Source organism: Thalassophryne amazonica, chromosome 1 (genome assembly GCF_902500255.1).
Source record: "Thalassophryne amazonica chromosome 1, fThaAma1.1, whole genome shotgun sequence".
Classification (NCBI taxonomy): Eukaryota; Metazoa; Chordata; class Actinopteri; order Batrachoidiformes; family Batrachoididae; genus Thalassophryne; species Thalassophryne amazonica.
The window spans coordinates 56,131,187-56,140,942 of NC_047103.1; positions in this window are offsets into that span (position 1 = coordinate 56,131,187).

The window sequence follows — 9,756 nt, forward strand, 5'->3', positions numbered from 1 at the left end:
GCTGGACATTATGTGGCCAAAAAATGTTTTGTTTTTCTTGCTGCCATTTGCCATCTGGGGCATGGGGCTGTACAAAATGAATGTACGCTTTTTATTTGTCCATTTATTCTGCCTGAAGACCAGTTGCGAAAAGCACGAAAATCAAATGTTTTGCACTTGAATATTCTCCGTTAAGTTTTTCTGTCTTGCCCAGACTTGTCAGTCAGATGGTGTCTTTGTTTTGTAAAAAAAACTGTCAATTTGTCAGCTTATACATAGTGGCATGTAAATGTCTGGGGACTTTGAGGTCTCCCCCTCCCTCTAAGGAAAAACACCAGCTCCTCATAAAGTCTTGCCCTGTGAAAACATCTACAGCATGTTCATAATGACTGCATGATGGTGGAAGTGCTCTTGCCTTCTCCACAAGGTCCCTGGTTCAAACCCATCGATGCAGTGTTCTCTATGTACATCAGGACTTTGTACCGTGAAGGACCGGGCAGACCAAACGGTCCCCCCGAAAAATCAGTCCACCCTGCCTTCACTTGCGTCATTTCAGACCACAGCAGCTCATCTGAGACCGACTCTCTACACCCAAAGCAATCGAAGGGAATAATGTGATTATTAACCATCTGATGACAAAGTAAAACCTCTTAAATCATTCTGAAGTCAGTTTTAAGCAGAAACAAGGTGATAATCGGCTCAATTTGCTATAGACGCACAGAAATGACGTAGGCGCTGCAGCATGTCAGACATCTGCCTTGCTGCTGTGGCGCCCTGAGCGAGCCGTCATCTTTTATTCTGAAATAATGCTGAATTTATGTGGAAATGATTGTTGTACAAAAACCTCAGATATCTATCACTGAGATAGATGATGACTGGAGTGCAGGTTTAAAGTAAAAGGGAGGTCATAATCGGTGGATCACAGCTGGCGCTTAGAAATGATGATGATGCTGCCGCTCCAAAATGATGCATGTGCAGTGACGGCAGGGCGGACTGATTTTTAGGGGGAACTGTTTGGTCAGCGACACCGATGTAAAACCATGCAGAGGCATACCATATCAGTAAAGGCCAGAAGAGGTGTAGCTGTTAACAAAACATATAGTTCACTGTTGTAAAGCCATGAACAGGAACAATAAAATAAGACATACCATTTTGCTTCATATTTTAAAAAAGAACCTGAAGCACAAGGAACCGCTGCTTATGATCCTTAATGAAAACAGGGTGTTCAGTGTTTTAAATACTTGGACAGTCTGCAAAGGTATGTCCTGCTTACCTAAATTTAAGTAGTTACCTAAATTTAAGTAATGTACCATACCCACTTAGTAGGGTTACCCCATGTGTCTGCGCCCTTGTAATGCATGAGGGTCCCCAAGGCTAAATTTAAACAAACAAAAAAACGAGAGCAAGGTGGATTCAAGTTTGTAATTACAAATTCTTTTTGAAAAGATCAGGACTTCTGCATTATCTGGTGAGAGGGTAATGATAACTGCAAACCTCTTTCAAGATGAGCACATTAGTTTGAATGAGTAGACTCGAAGTGGGGATAACCTTTTCAGCCTCCATAGCTGTGCTCTCGTCGTGCAAAGTGAGCTTGCGCTGGACACGTCCTCAGTGATGGGTTTGGAGCGTTTTTCCTGTGCTACTTGTTTCTTTGGGAACGTTTCCGTGCCAAATCCAGGCCTGGCATATGTACCACAGTATTTTCAGCGATTACGTGTGGGCACAAATGTTTCTTGAAATGGTGCCTAGGATTGGGTATTGAGAACCGGTTCTTTTCGGGTATCGTTAATAAATGATTCAATCCACCGACATCAATGGCCTTTTTGCTTAACAATTCCCTTATCGGTCCTTCAGAGCAGCCATTGTTTTTGATGGTGTTTGTCGGGAAAATTATAATTTCTCTATGTTGATTGCATACCCTGCAGCAGCTCTGTAATCAACTGCTTCTGCAGCGCGACACTGCCTCGAAGCTTGAACCAATGAAGCAGTGTTTCAATTCTGTTCTTCAGAAGCGCCAAATCTGCTTCTTAACCCCTCTCAAAGCCATTAAAATGTCAATCGCGAGTCACTTTTCTGCGGATTAAAGTCACTAACTGGGACTCTTGTCTTGTTGCAGTCAAGAAACAAGAATCGTCTTGCGTTCCGTTCACACAGCTTCAAACTCTGTGCCGCTCTCTGCTGAGTCAAGTTACAGTCTGGCCAGAATTAATAACTTAAAAGCGAATCGTCGCTTGAAATAAAATGACACCTCTTTCCAAATGTTGTAATACAGACAAAAAACAGACTGAAATGTTTTTTCCTCCCAAAATGAGACGTGCAGCACAGCCAGCTGCAAGAGCTCAGCTCAGATGTATGGAGTGAGATTCATGCCAGTAATGTCTGAAAGGAAATGCTTTTGACAAAAACTACAGATTTTATTTCTATTTATGTACAGAGATCAAGGATTCACTGACCAATTTCATATTTATTTGCTTTAAGACTCAATAAAATGTTGACATAGAAAACCTATAAAGTCTACTTTTAGTACACAGAAAATTCACAAGAGGTATCGATAAGGAATCGGATCGACAAGCGAATCGATAATGGTATCGATCGATAAAATCTTATCAATACCCATCCCTAACACTGCCGTGGTTACAGAACACTTTTCGAAAAGGACAGAAATCATTATATAGGGAAAGTTTAGTTTCCGTGTGGGCAAGGCATAAAATATCTTTGTGTGCGTGCGCTTTTCAAATTTACTTGTTCTCAGGTGTGAACACATCAGTTGACAGTTACTTTGTCATCTTAAGTTACGTCAGCTTCACTGTTGTACTGCACAGTGCAACACAGCTTCATCTTCATGCTGGAGGAGAACACACGCACTCAACACATTAAATCTTCTTGCTCTATTTTGCCAGAAGGAACATGAGACCTAAGCGCCCCCCCACCCCCGCTGTAACATAGTCCTCTTCTATTACACTACCATGAAGTAGACCCCCACAAACAAAATTCTCCCTACTGTTAACAGATGTTTTCATGCCACTGTAATAGCTGAATTGAGATTTTTTGTCACGTCCTTGGGATAGAAGGGTTAAGACACCAGCATCATATCAAAACCTTCAGCCATGCTCATGGGCTGTCGAGGAATGGGATCACTGTAAGAATGTGGATGCTTTTTTTTTCCTTTAACTTTTTTCATTGAGGCAGAGTGATTTGCATTGAAATGTGAACATTAACAAAGTATTTCTAAAGCAATGTTTTTATTTTGTCTATTTTAATTGCAGTTTTTGATTTTTGACGAGTAGAAATCAGTTCATTACTGGATTTCCCCCCCCCCCAGTTTGCTGTTTGGCATTATCTTTAATGTATGGTTCCCTAGATTGATGCTTGTTCAGGCCGCTGAAGCATCTTGACGTCTTGACAGCTGTTTAGCACTTAACAAGCTGTACCTTTATTTTATTTTGTGAAGGTGATTGTTTACAACTCTGTTCAGAAATATCCCTCCCTTCCCTGTTTTGTTTCTCCTCTCACTGAATACCTTGGTACAACTTTAATTTTTTTTTTTCAATGTGTGATACACATTTGTGCTGCTTATGGATATAATTGCCTTTCTTGTATTTAACAACGGGGAACTAGAATGTCACCATGTATATGTATGTACACATAATGACTGGTTATGTTGGGAAAGCAAAGCAGATTTTTAGTATGTTAACTAGTGAGTTAAGAGTATTAAGTAGCAGTTCAGAAACGCTCTGTAGAATTACCAGTTCACTCCAGTTTACGGTGCATTGGTTGTCAGATGTCCAAAGTAGATGGTCGTTTTGTATATAATTTTTTTTAATCAAGTGATTTATTGCACATTTTGGATACAGTTTGTGTTGTTTTTTTTTTGTATCTGCTAATTATAAATTATAATTAAAAATTATATTACAAAGTTTTCTTCTTTTTTTTGTTTTGTTTAGAATTTAGTAGTTGATAATTAAGATACAAAACAAAAATCATGATGTTGGACTTGTAATGGTTTAAGAACAACAAAAAGCACTAGATAATACGTATATAAATTTCCAGTTTGTTAGGGCTGATCATTTGTAGATTTGCAAAGAACTAAGCATGACATTACCAACCTGCCTCCTAGATTCATAAGCTCTGCGTGTCTATTGTTTCAAATAGGCTCCTATGTGGGGTTTTGGCTGTTGGCCATACGCAGTCGATGAGTCGTTATGAGAATATCCTACATGTAGGCAGCGTCATTTTAAAACTGAGTTCACAATTTTATTTTGCAAAAGAAAATCCAGTAGTAAACATTAGCGTTACCTCTTACTGATGTGTACAAGCCTGTAGAAAAGCAATCATTTGGCTTGTTTTTTATTAGGCTGATTGGTTTCAATGCTTTTCCTGGTTACCATGGTAATCATGTGACAGTCTATTTCCCAAGTTGGATTTAGTGGAAATTCAAACACAGATGCACACCTGCAAAGATTTGTTACAGGTTAGAGTATTTGCAGTTTAGTAGCAGGGCTTGATAACAGACCATACTATAGATGAACTGATGAAACCCACCTCTGACAGTAAAATCTGTAATGAACCGAGAGACTGTGGAAACCAGGAACGGATGGTGTGGCGTATGTTATTACTGAGTGGCATGGTGTGCAAATGGAAAAGACACAATGACTCATCCACTAACTGAAGCTGCACTCCGGTAAGTGCAATGAGAAGCGGACAAAACAAACCTCAAACCCAACAAGAACAAAGTGAATCCTAAAATCTGCAGGTTTTTTTCTCTGATCCATTTACAGTGCATCTGGAAAGTATTCAGTGCTTCACTTTATCCACATTTTATGTTACAGCCTTAATCCAAAATAGAGTAAATTTTCTCCCTCAAAATTCTACTCAACACCCCATAATGACATGACATCTTTTTCTTTTTTTTTTGCAAATTTATTGCAAACTAAAATCTCAAGTATTAAGTATTTGCACCTTTGGCTGCAATTACAGCCTCAAGTCTTGAAAATGTCACAAGCTTGGCACACCTATCTTTGAGAAATTTTGCCCATTGCTCTGCAGCACCTCTCAAGCTCCATCAGGTTGGATGGGGAGTGTCGGTGCACAGCCATTTTCAGATCTCTCCGAGATGTTGACTTGGATTCAGGTTTGGGCTCTAGCTGGGCCACTCAAGGACGTTCAGAGTTGTCCGGAAGCCACTCCTTTGATATCTTGAGTGTGCTTAGGGTCACTGTCCTGCTGAAAAATGAAATGTCACCCCAGTCTGAGATCAAGAGTGCTCTAGAGCAGGTTTTCATCCAGGATGTCTGTACAATGCTGTACATTCATCTTGCCTTCAATCCTGGCTAGTCACAGTAGTTCCTACCGCCAAAAAAAAAACATCCCCACAGCACGATGCTGCCGCCACCATGCTTCACTGTAGGCATGGTGACTGGGAGAGTTCAATCTTTATCTTACCAATAGCCACATAAGCCTATACCTTGCACAGTCACTCAGTTTTTGAGAACTGTCTGCTCTATGCAGATTTACCATAGAGTGCCATACTGTTTGTAATTAATGTAAATAAAAGTCCGACATTCAGTGGCAGCTTTACCATCAGAGAGCCTCGTCCACAACTACCACAAAAGACTCCAAGTTGTCATTGATGTTAAAGGGGGCAATACAAGGTATTAAGAACAGGGGTATGCAAACTTTTGATCAGGGTCATTTTGGTAGTTTCTGTGATTATGATTTTAAACAGTGGTTTGACAATAAATGACTTCACCCAACCGCTGCCCATGAGTGGGGAAAAAACAGTTTCTGGCGTTCATATTCTCTGAAAAATGCCCCCCCCCCCCCCCCCCCCCCCAAAAAAAAAAATTCTGCCAGAATTCTGCCAAACTTTTGAGCACAACTGTATGCACTGTTAAATTTTTTTTTTTTTTTTTTTCTGTTATTCACACGACTTTAAACTTAGACCTTTGGGATAAGCACCGGCACAGTGGATCTTGGGGCCTATATCGGACTGGGTTCTACTCAACACAGACTATTTTTTGAAAGCAACCAATGAACCAGGGGTCTTGTGCAAAGACTTGTGTGGATTTCCTACTAAAACATGGTGTATGCCAAAACTCAGAAACTGGCATAAGGACAAAAATATTCAGCTGTATGGAAGTATGCATAGGCATGGATCCATGCACGTTCCGTTTGTACAGCCCGTTGAACGTGGAATTAAGTGTGGAACCAAACTCCTCCCTGACCACGCCCTATTTAAGGGTGATTCTTTAACTACGGGCACTATTGGCCTTGTAAATGTAATTTCCACCACACCATTGCCTTACAATATAAAGCGCCTTGGGGCAACTGTTTGTTGTGATTTGGCACTATATACATGTGCTCTGATGTCACTGTTTATCTCCATAGAAACTACCCAAACAGTCTTTCATACAAACTGTTTAGGGACATTACAGTGTTGTGGTGGAAATTACGGCAATAGTGTGGGACAACTACATTTTGTTTAAAAAAAATCAACAGTTGTGTGACATTGAATACCCCAATTATGTTTTGATTATTTTACTGATATTTTATTCAGAGATATTTTAAAACATTAGAAAAAACGTTTCTTTACCATTCATTTTTATCATTGAAGATCAAAAGTCTGGGTGTGGGACAAGCACAAAACGGCAATATTTGCATATAATGATGCTGAAAAAAGGTGAAAAAGTCATCATAGACTACTCGAACAAATTTCTTAACACACTTTCATTGTAAAGATAACTATAGAAGTGTGAAATGTCCCCTTTTTTTCTGTTTTTCATATATGATCCAAGGACATAAGTGCCCGTAGTCTAAGAATCACCCTTAAATATACAATTTTATGTAAATAAGCCCTTTGAGGAGGGATTCCCAACATCACATCAGACAACATGAACACAGGAAGGAAATTATGTGGAGACACGCAGGGACAGTTTATTCAGTACGCTGTTAAACGGATTAATCATGAAACTGGAAAAATGCGTGAGCTACGGAGCATGTGTGTGTAAGGCCGACACGCAGAACAGCACACGCACACTGATGTTAAAAAGGTGAGGCACGCCTCTGCTGACAGTGTGACGTTCACAATTTACATCGGCGTTTGTTGACAAATACGGAACACAGGAAGACTGTTGAGAAGCTCTGCAGCTCACATCAAGCAAAAATAAAAATTTAATAATATGCCTCACAGCAAGAAGGTCGTGGGATTGCTTCCTGCCCTCTCAGTGTGGAGCTTGAATCTTGCCTACATGGGTTTCCTCTGGGGACTCCAGGTTCCTCCCACAGTCAAAAACATGCTTATTTAGGGTCTGCTCCTTTCTCTGCCCCTGACCAAGGCAGCCTCTCCACATCTGGAATTGGTCCCCAGGTACTGAACTGTGGCTGCCCACTGCTCCTAGTGGTTGGATTGGTTAGGATGGGTTAAAAGCAGAGGACAAATTTCATTGTATGTACAATGACGATAAATGCCTGTATTATTAGATGGGGCAAAGCAGGCTAATTGTAATAATAAACACATTTGAATGCGCACATGCCCAATGCATGTTTCCATGGTCATTTCACTTTTGATACATCTGATCACTGGGCGGAGATGGACGTACGCCACGTTTTTGTGTGTAAGCAAGCTTTGTACATGAAGCCCCTGGTCTTTAATTTGAGAATGGGCCAAGGATGCAAAAAAATACTGCAGCTTTTGGTATGTATGTATGTTTGTTTGTTTGTTTGTATTTATTGCAGAGATGGCCCAGGCAGCTTTTAAACGCTGTCACGAGTCTGGGGGATGATTAGCAGCATTGCTACCACTCTTGCTGAAACTCGACTTGGTTTCACGCCGGCGATACACTGAGTTCTTGTGTTGTTGAGGAGGGAGGGAGGTGGAGTAACGGTGTCAGGTTGGACTTGAATCTGCTGGAACATGGCCTGCATGACAATGAGGAGCCGAGCTTTAACTGCTGCGTCTGACAGGCCTCTCCAGGCATATGAAGTAAAGATACACAACTGTTTACTCTCTTTGCCCGGTTGGGGATGATTTATTCATAGCGCACACACGGTCCTGTGTCACGGAGATGCTTCCATCATAAAATGACTCATCTCTTCCTTCCACTCTATACATTAAAAAAAGATTGTCAGATTTTTAAAGTTATTTCTCAGAATTCAACAGAAGAGGTTTTACATCATTATGAGAGCAGAGTTAGTTGTGACGGCATCTTTAGTTTTTCCTGCAAACATTTACACTTGCCCTATTCAAGTTAAGTACTTGGTACCCAGGATGTTGCCTATTACCAGCCTTGCTTCACCTGAATGCAAGAGTATTTGTAGAGAAGCAGTCACTTGTCAAAATGTCATGTCTTGTTTCAGCAAACATAACAATGACAAGTTGGGGGAGGGGATCTTGATGAATCAGAACAAGTTTTTGCTTTGAAAACACTAGCGCAGTGCCCGTAGGAAGTTTGTATTCCTATAGAAAGGTGGGAGCTAAAAAACTAAATTAAAAAAGACAATCACCAGGGGCCTCATGTACAAAGCGTGCTTAGGCACAAAAACTTGCCGTACGTCCGTCTCCATGCCAACTTTCACATGTATCAAAAGTGAAATGCGAGGTGCGTCACGCAAAAATCCTGGCTGGAGTATGCATGTTTCTACAGCTATTGTTCCAATGTGGGCATGTAAAGGTAATGCTGGGAACCGTTAATAGTATGAAAACAAGAACTCATCAGAGTGATGTGCACATCAGAGACTGTGATGAGTAATTAACGCACCCACGTGTTTGCAATTATATGGATGGATATGAAAGCATGCACAAAATGATGCGTAAATGGCACTAACAGGCTGTGTTAGCGTTGTTAAAGCACCTTGCAAATAGTAAAATTCGACATGAGCTTGTACTCAGGGAATGTGAGGATTTACTTGCAAATGACGATAACTGGCTCAGAAACCGTTTTCAATTACCAAGGCCACTGTTACTGGAGTTGAGCACAGTACTGCGGTCGGTGTCGCCGACTGAATGGTGCCCCCTAAAAATTGGTCCGCCCTGCCTTCACTGGGCATGCATCTTTAGCCGTTGTTCACCGATTATCACATTGTTTCTGCTTAAAACTACACTTCAGTCATCTATCTCAGTGACAGATGTGAAGCTTTTGTATAACAATCATTTCCACATAAATTCAGAATTATTTCATAATAAAAGAAGGAGGAAGCGATCAGAGCGCTGCAGCTACACGAGCTGTTAGCTAATGTGGTCACTGCGCGCCGGTCATTTCAAAGCGTGATGGAGTATGGTATAACAACCAATGATTTATAAAGGAATCAGGGGTGCCCAAACTTTTGCATACAACTGTATCATGTCCCACATTTGACAGTGCATGTCACAGCACAAACCAAGCGTGAAGCCAAAGGAATTGTCTGTAGACCTCCGAGACAGGATTGTCTTAAGGCACAAATCTGGGGAAGGGTACAGAAACATTTCTGCTGCTTTGAAGGTACTGATGAGCACAGTGGCCTCCATCATCCGTAAATGGAAGGGTTCTGATCCATGAGGACTCATCCTAGAGTTGGCCACCTGTCTGAACTGAATAATCAGGGGAGAAGGACCTTAGTCAGGGATGTGACCAAGAACCCGATGGTCACACTGTTGGAGCTCCAGCATTTCTCTCTGGAGAGAGGAGAACCTTCCAGAAGGACAACCATCTCTGCAGCAATCCAGTGCCCAGACGGAAGTCCTTCTTAGTAAAAGGCACATGGCAGCCTGCCAGGAGTTTGCCAAAAGGCACCTGAAGGACT